The sequence below is a fragment of the Meriones unguiculatus genome, chromosome 7, assembly GCF_030254825.1.
Source record: "Meriones unguiculatus strain TT.TT164.6M chromosome 7, Bangor_MerUng_6.1, whole genome shotgun sequence".
NCBI lineage: Eukaryota > Metazoa > Chordata > Mammalia > Rodentia > Muridae > Meriones > Meriones unguiculatus.
The window spans coordinates 114,176,751-114,196,951 of NC_083355.1; the positions used below are offsets into that span (position 1 = coordinate 114,176,751).

The 20,201-nt window shown below is 37.5% G+C and overlaps 1 long non-coding RNA gene, 5 other non-coding genes and 1 pseudogene across 55 annotated transcripts in view; all 7 read left to right on the forward strand.

Annotated features, from left to right (window-relative positions):
* The window catches only part of LOC110551793 (uncharacterized), a 68,054-nt gene extending 58,163 nt beyond the window's left edge, over positions 1-9,891 (forward strand). For 38 of the 50 annotated variants that reach the window (XR_009593127.1, XR_009593121.1, XR_009593118.1 and 35 more), the window contains 8 exons: positions 133-219; positions 2,951-3,024; positions 3,547-3,636; positions 4,317-4,396; positions 5,541-5,716; positions 6,300-6,387; positions 7,367-7,436; positions 9,221-9,891. This is a non-coding gene — a long non-coding RNA (uncharacterized LOC110551793). The remainder of the gene's footprint in view (positions 1-132; positions 220-2,950; positions 3,025-3,546; positions 3,637-4,316; positions 4,397-5,540; positions 5,717-6,299; positions 6,388-7,366; positions 7,437-9,220) is intronic. The other 12 variants (XR_009593116.1, XR_009593120.1, XR_009593107.1 and 9 more) reach the window with 12 other exon arrangements.
* Positions 539-610, forward strand: LOC132655547 (small nucleolar RNA SNORD113/SNORD114 family). Its single transcript, XR_009593341.1, has one exon. It is a non-coding gene; the product is annotated as a small nucleolar RNA SNORD113/SNORD114 family (small nucleolar RNA).
* On the forward strand, positions 1,405-1,478 carry LOC132655631 (small nucleolar RNA SNORD113/SNORD114 family). Its single transcript, XR_009593421.1, has one exon. It is a non-coding gene; the product is annotated as a small nucleolar RNA SNORD113/SNORD114 family (small nucleolar RNA).
* LOC132655625 (small nucleolar RNA SNORD113/SNORD114 family) lies at positions 2,643-2,714 on the forward strand. The gene has a single exon (XR_009593418.1). It is a non-coding gene; the product is annotated as a small nucleolar RNA SNORD113/SNORD114 family (small nucleolar RNA).
* On the forward strand, positions 3,938-4,009 carry LOC132655555 (small nucleolar RNA SNORD113/SNORD114 family). The gene has a single exon (XR_009593349.1). It is a non-coding gene; the product is annotated as a small nucleolar RNA SNORD113/SNORD114 family (small nucleolar RNA).
* On the forward strand, positions 4,756-4,831 carry LOC132655627 (small nucleolar RNA SNORD113/SNORD114 family; annotated as a pseudogene).
* LOC132655543 (small nucleolar RNA SNORD113/SNORD114 family) lies at positions 5,877-5,948 on the forward strand. The gene has a single exon (XR_009593337.1). It is a non-coding gene; the product is annotated as a small nucleolar RNA SNORD113/SNORD114 family (small nucleolar RNA).
* Positions 9,892-20,201: the final 10,310 nt, after the last annotated feature.

The following is a 20,201-nucleotide window of genomic DNA, read 5'->3' on the forward strand; positions in this document are numbered from 1 at the left end:
GAAGAACACATCATACAGTACTGAACACTTACATGAGTGATGAGAAGAGGGGCTAGCACAGGGAAGCACAGTGCCTGGATGAGCAGACAGAATGTCAACCTTTGAATATTCTCTTCTGCTTTGCACTCTCAGAATGGATTCCCGCCAGCTGATTTTCTAAGTTGTCCTTTTGTTGAGAGCTTCGTGATCTGCCACTTATGTTCACAGACTAGAAACCGAGTGAGTATAGTCAGTGGTCCTGTATTGGTTTCAGTTGCTTCTAAAATTGCTCTCTGTGCTAATGACATAATCGCTCTCTAGAAAAGCAAGGATGGCCAAATGGTGACCATCACAGGTAGATAAAACACAATGTTTCACAAAACTGTGCTCAGTTAATAATGTGTGACAAAAAGATTCTGAGTGTGACAAATGTTCCTGTATAGGTCTAAACTATACTCAAGGATCCTTTCTTTAAATTTTTGTGATTCATAATTACCTCAGTGACCTATCATCACTGAATAAACATGTATAAATCAATAGAGAGGAGGAGGTCTGATGTTGGATCTGTGATGACCCGTGGTGCCGTATGAGCTGTGGATCATGACTACAGGTCTGGGAGACTGAGGTCCCCCTCAGAAAGTATCCAGCTTATACCCCTGACCCTGGTAGATGATAGGAGTGATAGTTTCCTTCAATCATTGTGGGTACAAACATAAACAAAATAAACTGTCAAGGTACTTTCTAATTCAAATGTAAATTCCAAACATGTGACTGCTAGTATATATACAAAATACAATGGTTCATTTTGAGTGAATGATTGAGAAAGCCTTATGAAGTAAAATTACAGGCAATGTTGTGTTTGGGATCATAGACGTGTGTAATGTTTGCTTTTCCAAGCAGAACACATGATAATGTCACACATACATAGTAGAGTGAGAAGATAGGGGTGAGGCAGATATAGGGTGCATGGATGATTGGCCAGCATGGCAGTCTTTTTTATTCTCTTCTGCTTTGTACTCTCAGGATGGGTTTCCCCCTCATGAGGATTTCCACACTGTCCCTTGTGTGTGGGCTTCGTGATACAGACACAGTGTCTGTATCACGTGTTTTTGTGCTGGTTTGTGTTGCTTTTAATGGCTGTTCCTGTATTGATGAAGGAACACCAATGCTCCTTACCATTCTGGAGGAGTACCCATGACAAAGGATTAAATGAGCTTGTGTATGGAATCTAATGTTTAAGGAATTTGTCAAATTAAGAAAGTGTAATAAAGAGATACTCATCATGTTGAAAGTTCCCAAGGAGCTTTGAAGTATACTTAAAGATCTTTTCCTTAGAGTTTTCTGATTCATAATCATCTCAATAATATGAGTGATTGATTGCTCAATAAATATATGTGAATTAATACAAAACAAGAGGTCTACTGTTGAATAAATGAAGACCAATATTGGCATATGATTCCTGCACCATGATTGTAGCTCTGGGAGACACAGAGGTCCATGTGTACTCATGATCTTAAGAATAATCTACTTTTACATATCAAAAAATATCTGACCAGGCATGGTAGTACATGTCTTTAGTTGCAGCATTCATGAGGCAGAGGCAGGTGGACTTCTGAGTTCAAGGCCAGGATGGTCTACAGAGTTAATTTCAGGACAAACAGGGCTACACAGAGAAACCCTGTTTTGAAAAGCCTAAAATAAAATAAAGAGTCAACTGTAATTGCACAAAAAGTAGTAAAGCATATATCTAGCAGCAAAAATTGATTCAAACTTTATGGCTGAGAATTCCATGCGAAATCAGTAAAATTATAGGAAGCGTCAGAGCCGCAGCTATTTGTTTTCTCAAAACAACTCAAAATAGTGGATTATATATTCTGATGAGTATAAGAAGAGGGATGATTTGATGCATGGAGATTTTATGATTAATATACAGAATGCAAATCTTTTTATCTTCCACTCTGCTTTGGCCTCTGAGAATGACTACCCCAGTGATGATTTTTACATGTTCTCCCTTGGTCATGATCGTTGTGATCCCCTGCTTCTGTTCATAGGATAGATATGGTACCAGCATTCTCAGTGTGCATATCTTTGAATCCTGTTCATTGTTTTAAAGAATCTCTTGCAGTCATCTAGAAGAGTAGTTATGGCCTCATAGTTAGTATAGCATGTATTTGAAGTACCACACTAAATGTTTTCTCAAATTAAAAAAAAATGTGTAGCAATAGAAGTTCACAACAGAGCAAAATAATTTCCAGGGCTTTACCTATGTACGGAGATCTTTGCTTTTATTTTTGTGGTACTGATAAGTGGCTCAATAAACATTCATAAGTTAATGGAGAGGAGGAGGGTTGATGCTGCCTCTGTGATGACCACCTTTACCGTATGAGCCGTGGACCATGTGTACTGGTCTGAGAGTTTGAGGTCTCCATCATAAAATACCTAACTTATACCCATCATTCTACCAGTGGATACAAGTTTTATTGTCCTTTTAAAATTAGATAAAAATATAAGTACAATGGAAATAATTTGCTAAGATATTTACCAATTAATCCATATTGCTGTATACAACAAGCATATTGCAAACAGAAGTCAAAGAGTGACCGGGCAGGATGATTAAGGAATTCCATGAATATGCATAAATTAATAGAGGGGAGGGCTGATGCTGGATATCTGATGACTGTTGGTGCTGTATGAGTAGTGGATGCTGACTGCAGGTCTGGGAGTCTGAAAAGTATTACCAAACTTTGTAGTTCATTCAGACTTTATTACTCGCATGTCACATGAATTACAAATTACACACAGTGTTCTTGGTAGAGTCACAGCCATCACTGTTTTCTTAAAAAGAGTTCAATAATATATTATAAACTTCTATGAGTGATAAGTAGAGAAGGATGATAGAGAAAGGCAGAATGCATGGATAAGTAAACAGAATGTCAATCTTTCTATATTATCTGTTGCTTTGTACTTCCAGAGTTGAAATTTCCAACCTAGCACACACATTCTTTCTGGCTCGTGAGCTTTGTGACCTGTTCTTCTTCATACTGGGTGAGTATAGTCAGTTTTCGTGTCTTGCTGGGAGTTACTTTTAAAAACTGGTCACATTATTGATAAAACCGAATTGTCATCTGGTTTTGCACCTATGGCCAAAGGTTAATATATCAGGCGAATGAAACACAGTGTTTAACACAACCTTGCTAAATTAATAAGTTGTTGTGAATAAGGTAGTCAGTGTGACCAGGAAATGTGAGGGATCATCTACTTCTATCATTGGATGAAGATAAAATTTTTTTAAATGTTAATGTGTTTTTTCCAACTAAGATGTAACTACACAGAAAGTGTACTAATGATCAATAAAAAAAAATCAATCATTCCTTCAGACAGTATGATGGAGCATGCCATATAAAGAGAATTTATAACTAATATTATTGATTGGGTCACAGCTGTGTTTAGTGTTATATTTTCTCATAGTGTCATTCATACTGACAAGAGTGAGGCAGGTAAGCAGAGTACATGGATGAGTGACCAGAATGTCAGTCATTCCGTATTCTCTCTTCTTTGTACTCTCAGGATGGGTTCCCCCCCCCGGGATGATTTCCCCACTCTCTCTTGCTTGTGGGCTTCGTGATCAGCTCTTAGGGTTCGTTATACTGACACAGTGTAAGTACATTCAGTGTTTTTGTGCTGGTTTGTGTTGCTTTCAATGGCTGTTCCTGTATTGATGAAGGAACACCAATACCACCCTAGAAAAGCAGCCAAAGGTTAAATGTGGCGTGTCCGAGAAGCACCATGCAATTGTCAGATAAAGAATTTGCAATGACCCTCATTGTGTCAAAATAATCTGAGTTTTCAGTATATTCATAGACCTTTTCCTGATATACTTATGAGTAATAATATCACAGTATTACAAGTAGTCATTTGCTCAGTAAACGTGCATAAAATAATAGAGGAGGGTTGATGTTGGATCTGTGATGACCAGTGGTGCAGTATGAGTCGTGGAACATGACTACAGGTCTCAGAGTCTGAGGTCCTCATCATATAATACCTAGAATATCCCCATCATCTCAGTGACAGATATTAAGAGTAGCTCACTTCTACAACAGTAAAAATATACACCAAGCAGTAGCTCATTCGTACTTGATGCCTGAGGATGCCTTGCCACACCAACTCACATTGGTAGGGTCAGAGCCATGGCTGCTGGGTTTCTCAAAAAGGACATAGCCTAGTTTGTTATACACTTAGGTGAGTGATAAGAGAGGGGTAATTTCAAGCATGGAAAAGTATGGACAAATAAACAGAATGCCAATCTTTGCATATTCTCTTCTTCTTTATACTGTCAGAATGGATATTCCCAAGCTTGTTTCCCGCATTCTCCACCACGACCTTTGTGATCCACTGTTTGTATTCATAGGAACACAGAGTGAGTACAGTCATTTTGTCTTTTTTTGCTTTCCTTTCTTTCTTTTTTTTTTTTTTTGTTTTCACCACTCATACCTATTTACAGTATTGTTAAAATTTTCATCATCTGGAGGAGCTACCTCATCCAGAAAATAAATATGGCATCTGGCATATTTATGGCAGTATATCATTTAAGGACTAATTTAATAGTGTGTAAGGAAAAAATATTCCACAGGGCTAATAACCTATAGATCTCTGAATTATACTAAAAAAATCTTGTGGGTTTTTTTTTTAATTTTTATGCCTCATAATTATTTTAATATCACAATTGGTCAGTTGCTCAATATACATCAAGAAATTAATAGAGAGGAAGGAGGATGTTGGATCTCTGATGACCACTGGTGCCGTATGAGTTGTGGATCATGACTATAGAACATAGGAGCTGACTTGAGTCATTTTCTATTCTTACAATTATATATAATACATAAATATTGTTTCAGTAAGTCATTTCTCAATTAAGGCTTCATTCCAAAAATGTACTAGATATAGTCTGATTATTAGTGAAACCCTACTTGTTGTCTAGAGCATCCATGGCCAAATTCTTTTGTTTTTATTATTTTATTTCTATTCTTCTCTCCTACATTACACCCTTACCACAGTTGCCACCCCTCTCCTATTCCTCCCCTCTCCCCTAGATTTAGTCCCCCTTCATTTTTCTTCAGAGAAGAACAGGCCTCCCTGATATATATCAATGTAACATGGTTACAATAAGACCACACACAAACTCTCATACCTAGACTATATGAGGCATCTCAGTAGAAAGAAAACGGACCCTAGAGCAGGCAAAAGATGGGAAATGTTGGTGAAACATGAAGTTTAGCAATCAATTGTTCAGTAATCATGCCTAATTAATAAAGAGGGGGTAGTCTGTGATGACCTCTGCTGACATGTGATTCATGGATCTTGAGTTGGATCTTGAGTATGGATGTCTGAAGTCCACATAAAATATCTAGCACAATGGCATGATCCTGGCAGCAGCTAAGAGATAAACAAAAATAAATTGTTAGGATATTTTCCACATAAGATGTAACTCAACATTAAGAATCCTAATATAACCAAACACAGAACCCAAACTTGCTCTAATCCCTTCTGCTTTATACTCTCAGAATGAAAATCCCCAAGATGAATCCCACATTCTCCATTGTTCCTGAGTTCACAATGTAATATAGACACAGTGTGAGTACTGCCAGCATTCTTACATCGGTTGGGTTACGGTGGCAGGCTGCTCCCTGCGTTGCTGATCTGGGAAGCCCGGCTCCGGACCAACGTTAATGCGGCATAGGTATGAAATACAAAGTTCTGCCAGGTTAAGAATGTGTAACAACAGTCAATCCTGTGGAGCTCTGACATAGAGTCCCATGATTCGTAAATGTCGAAATAATACTAACAATCAGTTTCTCAATAAAACCGCATAAATTAATAGAGGGGCGGAAGCCTGATGCTGGATCTATGATGACCACTGATGCCGTATGTGTCGTGGATCGTGACTACAGGTCTGGGAGTCTGAGGTCCACATCATAAAATACGTATAATATTCCTGTCATCTCCGTGACAGATGTTAAGAGTAGTCCACCCCTACAATTACATAAAAGCTAAAAAATATAAATTATAGGACATTTTGCAGTCATAATTTGCGGCGAGAGTGCTAAAACTATATCCCAAACACATTATTCCATCAGACATGATCAGTGAGGGTGCCACATTTTAAAATTTATTCAGTGTACTTAGTAGAATCATAGCCATGAGACTGTGTTCTATCAAAAAAGGATAGATAGTTGTGTAACATATTTTGGCGATTAGAAGAAAGATACAATGATAAGGAAGCATAATGCCAATCTTTTTATGATCTCCTTTGCTTTATACAGTCAGAATGAATCCCACCAAGCTGATTTCCATACTCTCCCTTGGTCACGAGGCTCCTGATCTTATCTCTGCTCATAGAACAGATGCTGTGTGAGTACAGCCAGTGTTCATGTTTTCTTCTGGGTTCCTTTTAAGTACTTGTCATCTCAGAAGAGCAACCATGACCACATGGTTAATATGGCATGTGTGTCATAATGCCTTCTTCATGTCAGATCCTCCAGGCTCCTCCCACTGCCACACCCCTCCAACTCTACCTACCTCTACCTCCCTATTTGTTTAAGCAAATAACAACAATAGAAAACCACAAAATTCAGAATAGTACAAAGCAAACACGGAACAACAAAGGATAATGTGGCCATGAAATGCTTGTTTGACTAATTAATATTTTAAATGTAAGATTGAGGTCAGGAGACATAAAAACACAAGGCAAAGGAACTTACATATAGATGTAAATTATTTTTAAATTATGTAATTTTTATTAGTGAATGAATGATCAGTTAATAAACAACAACAATATAAGCTCATCAGAGAAACTGGAGGCCAGGGTTGGATGAGTGATGCATCTTATTGGGTATGAGGCATGGATCATGACAACTGGTCTGGAGTCTGAGTTCCACACCTCATGGCATCTAGTGTGCATGCTCTGAGTCTAGTCATACCTTTGAGACATGCTTAGGTGTTGTCTTTTACATTTTACATTTTTAAGTTTTCATTAAAAAAATGGGTCAATGAAAGACCCGTTATGGAAATATATAAATAAAGATAAAGCAGGTCTGTATCATTTAGCATGAGAATCATGCCAATTGAGAAATGCTAATAAGCATGGACACCATGATACATACTTAGAAATGAGTGGCTTAATGGTATTGCTAACTAAGGACAATGCATTTACTGAATTTTAATGTATATGGAGTCCTTTCCTTGTTCAGAGCATTTATTACTGTTTTATGACGTCAATCAAAGTAAGACATTTTAGTTCCCACCCAAGTGACTAAGAACATGGAGGGGAAATGAAAGAATAAATGGATATAATATAAATTGTTGACATTTTTCTTATGTGTGTTGTCAGCGTAGATGCTTTCTGATTACCAAGTCCACAGTTTCCTCCTACTCTGTGTGTCAGGAACACTGAGATCAACGTGAGTACTGTCAAGCCCCTGGCCTTACTTGAAAGGGATTTTAAGTTTCTTCTATTGGTAAAAGCACCATCCAGAATCCACTAAGACCAACTATGGTTGACTGAGAAATAAGAATAGCAATCAAATATTATACTCATTAATCAGTGCTTACAAAATTTAGAACAAAGAAAAAAGATCTTATCAAAGTATTTAAAGGCATTGTAGATGACTTAAGGATCTTGTTCTTAACTCCTAGTGATTCATAGTCACCTAAGTGTTATCAGTAAAATGGCAGATTAATTAATAAACAAATGTATAAGTTAACGAAAATGGACCTATCTTGTATCAGTGATGACCACTGTGTTTGCAGTTCTGGTACTCAGAAGTCCACACTGGCTCTTAGAAGTGTTCCTTTACACAGATAGAGAATAGAGGCAGCATTATATCGTTGCTCACAGTATTACTGAATTATGCTTATATTGCAAATATATCCATGAAGAATCAATAGAGTCAGAAGATTAAAAATACAAATAAGAGAGCTTTATAGTATTGTTAAAAATTATAGAATAAAATGGAGGTAATTACTACTATATTTTGGAAGTGTTTTTTTAGTAATAGTGCCAATATATTCCTTTTGTCTGATGATATGCTTATAAAGGTAATGGGCACTATTCTTATTGTGAGTTAGCATAAAATTGAGTATTTTTCCGTTTTTACGAGAAGGCAAACATGGCTGAATAGTTGGAAAGTACATTAAATGACCACTGAACAGCATCCCAGTCCTTTCTTGTCTGTTCTGTACTTCTCAGAAAGGCCAACTCCAGATCGTGGATGGACCCTGAGTCATCCTCAGCTCTAAGGTTGACTGTGTTGCTAAGGTCACAGCTACACCTGTGAGCGATAATTACAGTAGAGTTGTGATGTGCTTACAATAATCAGGAAAAGACAGTTGTAACCAATCATAAATATGTGATCTCATATAGTATTGTACAAAGTTTGACTTTAGTTAATTAAAATATCTGGTCACCACTACCTACAATTTATGCACAGTAAATACCACACACCTTAGACTCAAAAATCCAAAGCAAAGTAACTTGAGTTACCACCTCTGCTGGTAATAGTCCTATAGTTAGATGGTGAAAAGATCCATGGGTCGTGTCATTGATTTTGATGTTGATAGGTTTTGATTCTATTGTGAAAGTTAGTAAAAGGGTCAATTAACATGTAAATATCATCAGTTAGACATTATTCAGTTATAAATATGACAGGAAGGAAGACAATCTATCAACTTAGATTAAAATCACTTAAACCAATTAAGTATGACATGGGGACAGTAATAGTTGATAGTTCAGTGGTAGAGCAATTGCTTGGATGTTGAGGCCTTGGGTCCTATTCTCAGTACCACAAAATTTAAGAAATAAAGAATGACAATGTTTAAGTATGTTACTTTTTGGCTAATGATTAAAACAGAGTCCATGAGGTAATCATGAGTATGAACAAATGAGTGAATAATAATAATAGTACACATGCAGTAATTTTTTGGTTATGAAAGCTACAGGACATCTGAATGATGGAGAAATTGAGGCAAGGCCAGTGAGAGCCCTGTGTCATATTTTCAAACCACCTTTTTGCTTTGTGCCCTCGCTCATTAATGTGCTGAGGATAGCAGTGGTTGCCTCTGTTTTCAAAACCAATTAGTGTAGGAAGGTCTCATTTGCTTGCATTTGCTATTTTTAAAGTTATTCCCTCTCACCTTGGAGCACTCAGTCCTAACTGAGATGTCTCCATCCAATCCCTCCCTTCAGGGCTCAGGGAACCCTATGGAAGAGGAGGTGGAAAGACTGTAAGAGCCAATGGAAATGGAAGACACCAAGGAGACAAGGCCTTCTAGCCACAACAGGACTGGTGCAGAAATCAAGTCATAGAGACTGTGTCAACATGCCCAGGACGTGCACAGCTCTAAGCCAGATGGGGTCCTGGCACTGCAAGGGGAGGCGGACACAACCCCCTATCTATAACCCAGAAACTACCTTCCCTGATTAACTCTCTCAAAGCAAAGACTAGTTTTCTCCAATGGAGTACCACCGGACATAGAGACCAGGACATATAAAGCAGACTCCATGGCCCTGATGGCGAGCACAAAATGAACTCAATGAGATTTTTGCGCCTCACAATGCTTTGAGTATTTTTTTTTTTACCCTACTGATATTTTGCTCATATATTATGGTTTCTGATCACTTTTCTCTGTATGTGACTCAGCTTATGGATGTATTCCTTGTGATTTTTCCTTTGGATTTCCTATTTTGCTTTGTTTGCTTTGATTTCTCTTCATTATTTGAGATGTTTTTATTCTAATGTAAGAATGAAAGAGTAGGTGTGGTGGGTGGAGAAATGGGTAGAATGTCAAAGGCTAAATTGTAATACAATTAGTTTGTACAGAATTGTAATAAAATTGGGTTTCCTCTATGACTAAAAAGGTGTGAAGTATAATTACCGAAAGTATACAAAAAGGATCAAAAGAAATACAAGTAAATAATATGAGTCAGTGGATCCTTACCCAATTGTATAAACCATATCATGCGATAAATGATGTTAATAGTGAGGTCTATGCAGTATGCAGGTTGATTTGACCCGAACATAAAAAAGGTAACAGCAATGATTTTACTACCAGAGGAAAACAAGAGAATTAGTTAAAGTATGTTGTCTTTTTGCCTATGAAAAGTTCAGAGTGTGTCTGTGTCTCTACCCACGTGGGGAAGCTCAGCACTTGCTGGGTATCCACAAGGCCTTGCTTCCGTCTCACTTACCACAAAAGAAAGTGGTCATGGATGGAAATGCAGCTTCATTTTAATCGCCCTATCAACATTGATACAATCTATTAAATATAATTGAGCAAAAGTAGCCATGGTGAGTATAGAATTGATATGTGCTATTAGTCAGTACACATATGAAACCTTGTGGGTCACAAGTGAGTTTTGCAGCAGAAAGTGCCTTGATAGAAGAAGAGGTAGCCAAGGTTCATGTATATTTGGAGTATATTAGTGTATAAACTTTGGCTTGTCTGGAGGGAGCTGCTGAGGTAACTGGTAACACGGCTGGGTAATAGGAAGTGAAGGAGCCAGAACTCTGGATCGATATAGCTGCGGGTGTGAGCCAGAGGTGGGCAAGTGTGTCTGCAATACTGAAGCCCAGATAAAAACAATTCTAACCTTTGCCCATGCCAAAAGAGATGTTATAGGTAGATTTGGGATTTTGCAAGGATCTTGTCTGAGTTTACTTTTCACAGGTTTTGATTATTTTGCAGTCAGGAAATCAATAAGAGAATGTACAATGAAAATACTTTGATGAACACATTAAAGAGGTATGTTTTTATTGTAAGTAATTCAAAAAAAATAATCAATGTACAATTATAAATAAGTTAAAGTGAAGGGGATATATCTAATTATAACAAAATGAGAAAGAGTACACTAATTATTAATACTATTAATTCTAAAAAATAGTGATAATTATTTGGGATGAATGTTCAGTAATGTTTCTTGTGGCTAATAGTTATGGCAGAGAATCTAAGTGATGCTGGTACTCTTGCATTGGGTTAATGGAAGTTCAATGTTGTCTTGTTATTTTTAATAGACTATAAAATCTACATTAAGCTAAATCAGGTACATAAAAGTGATTGAACAGGGACACAATGATACCGGGAGCAATGGAAGAAATGTGTCACTTTTATCAGTGTCCACTTCGCCATCTAGTAAGGTTGCGGCTACACTGGCCTATAAAAAACCATGCCTTTAAAAAGAACAGTTATTCAAGAAAGCATTTTTTAGAAGGGAGTATGATGAGTCCAGTTAATGCCAATGTGCACTCAAACTAGAGTGTACAAAAAGTGAACAAAAATGGCCTGTAGATAAAATACATCATTTCTGCTCATAATGTAATTGGATAACAGTGACTAGGACAGTAGCCATCATAATACAGACACGAAGCGCGAAGCCAGTAACATGTCGCAAAGTCAGAAAATTATTAAAATATATTACTTCAAATCCCTACGCTTACGTAACTTGATAAATGAACATGGGTGCTGTCTTCATCAACTCTAACTCTCTTTTGCTTTTATGTTCTAGGCTGAACATGTGAACTAGCGTCTGTGTTCTGCAGGTTTCTGGCCCCCACCATTGCCTCTGTGGGTCGGGGCATTCTGTCCAATGTAAGACTACTTGGTTTGAAATTTTTAAACTTGGTTTGTATTCATTGCTGCATTTAAAGTAAATAGGAGATATCATTTTTAAAAGCCAAGTATGGTCCAAAGGATGAATAGGGGTTGTCTGAAATATTTTGATTCACTGCTATGGATATTAAGGAGGATAATTGATGGGGCGGGGCATTTTTCAATTAGATACTAATTCTAAAGGCAAATGGCAGGGATGTTGAAGGATTATGTCCTTGAGTTTTTGTGATTAATTCATTTGTTATTAGTAAATCAATGAACCATTCAATAAAAGCTTTAGATGAGAATGAAGACCGGCCTATCCCCAAAACAGTAATTGTGGCACAGTGGCATAGGCCTCCTTCATTGTCAGTACTGTCCCTCCGGAAGGCAGAGGCTGATGACAGGCCAGAACTCACTCAGTTTTTTCTTGTTACTGATCCTGTGGAGGACCGTTAGGGATATACTATGATCTTCTTTTATTACACTTATTTATTTGTCTTGGAGGGGGTGTGGCAGTTTATCAAGCCAGTTTTCTCCTTCCACCTTCTGGGTCCCAGAGACTAGGCTAATGTCATCCGGCTTGGTCATCTTGCCTCTGCCCACTAAGCCACCTCATTGGCCACAGTCCTTGTTTGATTCTATTCACGTTTCATTTTATCAATGTTAAGTTATTTCTAGCCCAATAAACATGAAGTAAAGAAATCAAAGCTTTTCCACACCATGAATACATGCAAGGAAGCATGAAATATTAATATAAACAGTGTATATTGATGTTTTAAGAAAAAAACATGGTCCAAAGATCCAATCATGCATAATGTACTGAAAAACAATGCTTAATACTGTATGAGTCATACACACACGCAGATACACGCAGATGATCACTTCGATATAGGTGTTTATGACGTGAAATGTTTAATAACGAGTGCATTGGAGGAGAGAGGACCCTTTGGGGATGGTCTTTCTCACCTTTGTTGTCTTTTCTCTAGGGAAGGAGAGCTATGGCTTTTGGAGGACTCTGCCATGCTGCTTGCTTTGTGTGTGAACACCATAGAGACCAATGTGAGTGAGAAATCATGTTCAAATCCTTGTATGTTTTTCTAAGAGTATTTATTACATTATCAAAACTGTAAAGAAGTCTCCGCCAGGACAACTGTGGAAAATGAGAAAGATGGAATTAACATGAAATATTGCATTCATAAATTCACGGATGATAATTTGTGAACACGATATGAGCATGGCAGATGATGCTAAAGGCATGACAATTAGTCATTGCTCTTAGGTTGCATGAATCATTGTTTTTAAAACTAGGACCATTGAAGTCATTCCTTGTTTAATAAACACATGTAAATGAGTGAGAATAAAGGGGTACGAATGAGGACCATTGACGGCAGTACAATCCTAACAAGTTGAGATGCTGAGGTCCAGTTACACAATTGATAAAGTTTTGTGTGTCTGTATGTAAGTGGCTCTAGACATAGGCACTGGGAAAACAAGAGTCACATTCTTAAACTGTACAACTATATGCAGGTATACATTAGGCAGTGAATTTTATTGGGAAATATACACAATCCACACATCTTATTTCCTTAAGAATGGTACATATAAATAATAAAAGTTTGTTTTTGCTGGTTTTCTTTAGAGGAAACTATCAAATGTTTTTCCACCTTCCTAGGAGTGGCAAGCCTGGGCCAGTGAAAGCTGGCTAGATCAGTGAAGTCTTACTGTCATTTTGTATTAATTAGTTAATAATACAGTATGATGATTAGTCAAATAAGTATGTAAGACAACAAGTAATTGTCTAGATGATAAGCGCACTTAGGGTTCTTGCCATTGTGGTTTTATCCATTGTGCTGATTACATTGATATTGGTAAATTAATAAATTAAATAGTAATCACATGAAGAGTCATAATCCAGTACCATTGTTACACTGGTCACATATGAGTCATTAAAAATGAATAATTCATGTTTGGACTTTAAGGCATGAACATATTGACAGCTTTCAGGAAAACACAAGGACTTTATTCTCACTTTTGTGTTCATCAATAAAAAAATACTTTTTTACAAAAGATAATATTTAAAAATTTTTTCTTTTGGAAATTTCATACATTTATATAATTCATCTAGGTCACATCTACGTCCAAATGCCTCTTGTTCCTTTTCTGCCCCCAAACACCAGTTCTTCCCAATTTCATGTCTTATCTTTAGGAAAATAAAAACTTTTAAATATAACTCATTGGGTTTAATTAGTTTTGCCCATATGTGCATGGGAGTCGGGGCATCCACAGGGCGATGGACACCCTACCAGTGACTGTACCTTCTTTCAAAGTAGCAGTTGTTGAACAAATAAACCCATTTGATTAATAAGAGCATGAGAGGCACGCCACTGTTTGATGTGCCAACGCACAGTAAATAATAATAATAACGCTGATACTACCGGGAATGATTGGGCAGTGGCGGTTTAGTAGCACTTCAGCTGGAGAGGAGATGGGTGGTTCTCAGTCACAGTTCATGGTTGCTGTCATATGCTATTGTGCATTAATGGATACCTACATGACTGTGTTAGCAAATGCCTAGAAAAACTGTTCTTTCCTTTGTCGTTTTTGCTTGACCCTCTTCACGATGGACATACCGACTTGATGTACCATCTTTTGGGACTGAGATCATGGAAGAACCGTGTGAGTTGCTATGGTCTTGTTTTGATTTGGGGCATTTGTTCTAAAACATTTTGGTGCTTTTCGTATGTATTAAATATGAAAAGTTCTATTGCCAGAGAGCAATAGAAGTTGAAATGTTGTGATGCCTGATAATGACCAGTGCTGGATTCACCAAGTGAAGAAAATATATGAAGGATCTATATGTCCTGGCCTCAGGTTTTCTGAACCATGTGTTTATTTCAGTAGAATCCGTGAACAAATAGTTTGTTCAATAAAAAGTCAATGGGGAAAGGGAATCTTAAACATGGATTAATGATGACTAGTGATTTGGAATGAATTGCAGCAATCAGGTCTGTGTACAAGAGAATCTAGGCTGCTAGCTGTTTTTCTGGAGAGGTTTACTCAGCGTTGATTTAGCCTTCTCTGCTTTGTACTTCTCAGTGTGTGAGCCTTGTACTGCCTCGAGAAACAGCGAGCTCCACAGTGGCTACTCTGTGTAAGAGTGGGAACAAAGTGACAGAGAGGCACAATGGTGTGAGTAGGCCGCCCTTTAGAGACACCCCGCGACTGCCGTTCGGTAAGTAGCAAGTGTAACCACAGAGGGCCAGTAATGGCCAATGAAATTACAGATTGTTGTGAAACATTGTTTTGATGAAGTCATTAGTTTGGTTAATTGGTTTTATAATGAAAGTGAATGCGTTCAATGACATCAACAAATCTGTAGGTGAATTTTAATTTAGGATAGCTATAAACATTTCCCTCCCATGAGCATTAGGGCTCAAAGGCATTTAACGCTACTAAAGAAGTAAAAAGTGGATTAGGAAAGAACTGTAGATTTTTTGTTTGTTTGTTTTTTAAAGAAAGACATCTTTTGCCCCCTTGTCTTGGCCCAATGATTAAAATTAGTGGTGTCTGAGAGGTCACACAGGCTGTTTTGCCATGTGTGTCTGGAACTGTGGGTTTTGCAGAAATAGGAAGTGTGGTCTGCTTACTGGGGTCTTCTGCAAATGATCCAGAGACCTGATTGTTAATAATATTCAAAAACCTAATTTTCTAACTTTTAGTGGAGTGGTTTAGTTTTCTGATTTATTGATATGTCCTAAAAGAATGTATAATCTAAACATAAATGGCCCAAAGTCATAAATAGATTCAAATCTTACCTTAGCTATTAAATCATATTTCTACATTGTTTTATATATAGTACAGTACAAAGAACCTTTTTTCTCTTACCTTTATTGGAAATGAGCCTATTGTCAGATAATAAGAACACTCAGTAAACTTGTTTGGGGCCTTTGCTAGCTGTTCCTGAGTGCTAATGTGTCATAAGTAAATCAATAAACACAATTGCTGTGGACGAGGCTAGATGAATCTACTAAAGTACATCCTCATTAAGAGCTTGTTTACTGGAGCCAGGCTTGGTATTTTGTGTCTCTAGCACTGCTGTCTGTGGATAAAAATAGAATAAGCCTGTCACCCACGTCAGCAGCCAGCTTATACCCAGATGTGTTTGTGTGAGTACTCAGTGTCTCTGTCACAGCTACCTGTGACTTTATATGTTTTTGACCTTTAGCAAATTAGAAAAAGTTACGTAATGGCCAAATTTAACAGAAAGAAAGAAAAAAAACATTTAAAGACAGGAAATTGAGCTAGCTTGTGTATCAAGCATGTTTAATCCCACGTATTCTGAATTAATCATTGTGCCACCACAGAGCCTGATTGAAATGAGATCAAGGTTTCTCCTCCATTTTCATAGCTGTGCATTGTTCCATTTTAAATTTCCCCCTTTGTTCCTCATTCTTCCATTAACATATCAGTGACTCAGATGTTTGAAGTTTATAATAGACACATACTAAGCACGTTATGATGCGTGGAGACACGTGTCTAAAGTAAATTAAGCAGTGATGGTGCAGAGTCGACGGGATAGCTACGTTGTGTTTGTACCATCTTTTCAATAGTCCCTGCGGGCATGTGATAGAAATTGTCCCCTTACTTACAATGATGACAGAAACCATTGCAAGAAGCTGCAGGTCCCTGCCTTCATTGGAGCTGGTTGCTTAACATGTTGCCTAAGCTGTTAGTGAAAATTGTTGGTGTAATCAGAAATATGTCATGGCTAATATCCTTATCCTGGGTCAGTTTTGAGTTTCAAGCTGTTTCTTTTATTATGAGAGGAGAAAGGCAGGGTGTAATGGATAGAATATATCTTATAACATTTTTAAATATTCTTAATATATTTTTTAACATTTTAAAATAATTTTTGCTGGGCGTGGTGGTGCACGCCTGTAATCCCAGCGCTCAGGGAGGCAGAGGCAGGTGGATCTCTCTGAGTTTGAGGCCAGTCTGGTCTACAAAGTGAGTCCAGGACAGCCGGGGCTGCAAAGAGAAACCCTGTCTCAAAAATAATTTTTAAATAAGTTTTTAATGTTGTGCACAATGGATGTATCTTAGATGAGGCAAAGAGAACAACCAACACTCTTCCTTCATGCAAGTTTTCATTGCATGTGAAATGTAAAAATGTGCATTTGAATGTTCAGAAAACCAAGCCTGTCTCAACAACAGAAATGCTACATTTAAATAAGAGCACATTTCTAAAATGTCAAATCTAGGTCACAAATTCTTTTTAAGATTTTTTAAATTTTATACATGAATACAATGTATTTTTTTTTGTCCTGTCTGCTCCCAGACTCCCCAAACACATCTGTCTCCTAATTTTACTTGCTTTAAGTATTTTGACATTATTATTTGTGGTAATATTCTATTCACTGAGTCAAAATGGGACTTCCCAAATGCACCTCGGGGTGGGAACATCCACTGCAGGAGGGGCAGCTCCCAAAGAAACAGGACTTTTTGTCCACCAGTTTTTATTAGCATACATTAATTGTCCATAGTTGTGGGCTTCATTGTGGCATTTTCTTGTATGTATACAAGTTACTTTGTGCCCCCATTAGCATTTCTAATCCCACTGATCCCCCCCCCCATTTTTTTAATTAGATGGTATGAGAGTGTGTTTTTGCATGTGTAAAAAAATTTGACATGTCTTCTAAATATTCCTTAAGGGGTAATTGTGTTTAATATTTAAGATACCATATAAGAAAAATACTTGTATTGTGTAGCATGAATGCGGAGATGTACATTCTGGTCATAGCTGATGATAGGTCTTGCCAGAAATAGGGAGAATGCACAGGTTACACAGGGAAACGGCAGGAGGGTCCAGGATGAAGAGTGCATGCCTTCTAGCTGTGTTTATGACCAAAGTGCCCGTGACCCTGTAAGCTTCCTTGCGATCAGGGATTTGCATGTTTGTCTGTCTGGCAATGAGTATACAGATTTTGTTAATACTCGAGGATTGCCATCTCAGTATTTGTTTCATCATAGGTTTGATTTTGTTATTAAAAATCTGCAAATGAAAGAATAAATAAACAAGACTGTATAAAATGAAGAGGATGAAGTCTATGCAAGCATGAAAGTACATGGTGAGGTGAGGATCATTAACACTTAAGTGGATTGAGGGAGGGTGCCTTTTGGGGGGTGATTAATGACATGGGATAGTCAGGGTTCTTACTTTGTGTCCATGAAGGTATTCATATGCTTAAGAAAAACAACATATTCATATGCTTAAGAAAAACAACAACAACAATAAAAGAAAACAAAACAAAACATACCACAAAGTAATAAATAAAATTACTAGGAACGTGAAATTTGAAAGGCATGTATTGATATAATGGAGTGGGTGGTTTTTAAATTATTGTTGTTTTCAGAGAGGGTCTCACTGTGTAGCTCTGGTAGGCCTGGAACTCGTATGTAAATCAGGCTGATCTTGACCTCACCGAGATCCCCCTACCTCTGCCTCCTGTTATTAAAAATCTAAGGTTATCATTAGCAAGTTAGTGACTCAATGAATAAACAATATGGGAGCAACTAGAAAACAGAAAGAACCAGCCCTAGATCTGTGGTGACCCACAGTGACACGTGAATCATACATGATGCTTGAAGTCTGCAACTGTGGTCTGTAAGGGGAAACCTAGTCCATTACTTTCATTTTAAAGTGCTTCTCTAGACAGACACACGTAACATAGTGTTTTTATTCTATTGTCACTTTAAGATTTATATGAAATAATAGATGACGTAAGGTCTAGTCCACAGTGCTCATGGGATGTATACTGATATATACCAAAGTAGGGGAAGAACGTGTATTTGACCACATGGCTAATAATGGTCTATATGTCAGCAATAAGTAGACAGTGTTCTCTGAAGGGTCTCAAGTTCAAAATTATTCACCTCATTTAAAATTAGAGAAATGATACTAAGGAAAGCTGAGAAGAAAGAATACCTATGAATTAACAAACAGAGAAAGAAGGGCATTTCAGTCGTTACCAAAAGTCGCCTTAGTAGGTGTGCCACACCAAGCTGTCTTAATAGTAACCCAGCACTCCATGATCCACCTTAACCATCCTTGCCTCCCTACCACCTCCTTTATCCCTGGAGCCACCATTCAGCTCCTGGCTTCCCTGATATCTGATTTCAGTGTGAATGTGTTCACATACTACTTGCCCCTTCTGTGCCTGAATTGTGCCTCTTAATTCCATCCATTTCATTCCCAATTAAAACAACAACAACAACTTAGATTATAGACAAATAGAATCTGACAACGACTTAACAATTTAGTAGCTTGACCATGCTCCAGTGGTTGGATTCACACTCACATACATTTGGGTAGCATTAATTTTAGACTCCATATGTTATATGAAAACAAAAACAAAACAAAGAGCCCATAAAGTTGAGAGAAATACAGGGATCACTCCATATGGAGTAAGCTGTTAGATATGAGCAAAATCCATTGGATACTTGAAGGAATTTCTCATAGAATATTAAAAAAAAAAACTTAAAAAGCTATAATACTATAGGAAACTGGGAGACAAACGATATTTTGATTTAAAAAAAGAAGTAGACTCTGGGACACTCTAAAAGACAGTCAGATCAGATGTGTGAAGCCATGTATTCTGAGCTTATGAATCATGCTTATTGATTTACTTTAATTAATAACTTAGAATAAAAATAGGAACGTTATAATTAAAAAGGCAAACATGAATCAGTGAGGGTATTTGCTGTCAGGGTGAATAAAATATGCCTGGACTCTGGATTCAAATGCAAAAGAAATGCAGTTCATCACCTCATTAGAGAGTGTCCTCAGAAAATATTTGACAGTATCCAAGGATCTTGGTCCTGGTCTTTGTGTCAAAATTAGATGAATGAGAACATCAATCACTCAATTAATGAAATATTGTTTAACTAAAACAAATACATGACCAGTCAGGCAGGCTGGCACATAGCTTTTATCCCACACTCAAGGAGGAGGCAGAGGCAGGCAGATCACTTTGAGTTTGAGACTAGCCTGGTCTATGGAGTGATGGATAGCCAAGGCTACACAGAAAAACCCTATCTTGAAAAACCACAAAACAAAAAACTATGGCCAAGGACATTATAATATGTTAGGAAAACAGTGAAGTCCAAGTGTAGCCATCTGATTCTGCTACTCGTCCTTTTTGGGCTAAAGAAGGTGTAGACTTTTATATAGTAAAGCCAGTGTTCTCAGTATATAAAAAATTTAAATTTCTCTTAAGAGAAAAAAAATTAAATTTCACAGTGCTAAGTTAATAAATACATAAATAACCCTCCAAATCGGCTGTTCTCAATCTAAGTGTCGCAACCCCTTTGGGGGGGCTTCAGGTGAACATGTCACCATGCGGGTTGCATATCAGATGGCCTGTGTATCAGACGTTTAGATTACAATTCATAACAGCAGCAAGACTGAAGTTTAACGTAGTTGGGAGTCACTACAACATTGGGAATGGAATTAAAGGGTCCCGCCGTCAGGAAAGGTCACTCTACTACTCCAAACCAAAGATCAAGTTAAGGGTTAATGG